The following is a 1,302-nucleotide window of genomic DNA, read 5'->3' as shown; positions in this document are numbered from 1 at the left end:
TAGTATTATCAAAGCATAGCATTGATAGTTACAATACACAATGAGCTAGGACAAACCTTTTGAACATAAGCAGCAATGATGCAACAAAAGATGGTATCCAGCGAACAATATTGCGGAATTGCGGATTATCAGTTTTTGCTGGATTCAGATGATATACCACCGGCTCCAATACCTCCTCACGAAGTGTGTGCATGAACCTATTTTTCATATAAAATAAGTAGAAATCAATACATACAACCACACATGTACAGATCAAACAAAAGCCTAACTGAAATGAAACATTTGCTTCATCAGTTTTGTGGCATAAATGTCAAGAAATCAAAGTATGCTTTACACAAACTTCAAAAAGGTCTTGTTAAGCAGTAACAGTAAAAATATTATTCTATATATAAATCTTACAAATATTATCTTCAACTCAATTAAATCCTGAATTCATCTTCAGTTCTTCTTAAAGTGATTAAGACTTACTGCCAAGGAATTCTTACCTCATTGATGAAACAAGGATATTGAAGCACGAATGACTGGGTCAGAGTAACCAGGTTTCTCTTCAGGCAAGAAGGCAAGAAAAGGGTTATAGTTCAGTACGACAGGAACACGGTCCCTCAGATACATGTCAAACCAAGGTCCTGATATATAGCTGGTATGTTTATTAGCCTGTAATATTTAAGAAACACTGTTTCAAATCTTGATCACAAGAAATAAGATTCTGAAAGAAATGGAAATCCATAATGCTCAACACCAATACAGGAGACTTCAAAAATTTTAATGCCACTCAAATAAAGAATTAATAAACTACCTTGTCATGTGCTTCAGTTGAACTTGCAAGTCTAAACCAGCCCCAGTCTTGAAGTGTTCTACAGCCTTCTCTGTTACCTGATATTCTTCAGGTGACAAGATTGCCTTTTGTGAACGAAGATAGCGTGCACAGGTTTTCTCTAATTTTGAAATTTGAGAATTTTTAATTTTTCATTCCATAAATGATTTGATATTATTCTCACTTCAAACAGTCTCCTTTTTATTTTTTGATTTGCTGCTGATTATCCCTTTCTTCCTAGCATTAATTTCCTATATAATTCCCATGTTTTGCTTTTTATCATAAAAAAGCATACCATTTTTCAAACAATCTGCTAATTACAAATTTGAACAGACAAGTTGTTATTAGATTTTGTTTAATTGAAATGAAATAGGAAATATGAAGTTTCCCCCTGTCAATCACAAGGCAACACTGGTAAGTGTGTGATTGGCAGACTAAAGGGTTATGGGAAAAAGTCAAGTATAACCCAACCACCTCATGTTTATGCC

The 1,302-nt window shown here is 33.9% G+C and overlaps 1 pseudogene; it reads right to left on the bottom strand.

The window, feature by feature from the left end:
- The window catches only part of LOC119585374, a 17,640-nt pseudogene that overhangs the window by 10,903 nt on the left and 5,435 nt on the right, over window positions 1-1,302 (bottom strand).

Source organism: Penaeus monodon, chromosome 19 (genome assembly GCF_015228065.2).
Source record: "Penaeus monodon isolate SGIC_2016 chromosome 19, NSTDA_Pmon_1, whole genome shotgun sequence".
Taxonomy (NCBI): domain Eukaryota; kingdom Metazoa; phylum Arthropoda; class Malacostraca; order Decapoda; family Penaeidae; genus Penaeus; species Penaeus monodon.
The sequence above is the reverse complement of the archived record's forward strand: the minus strand, read 5'-3'. Positions and strand labels throughout refer to the sequence as shown.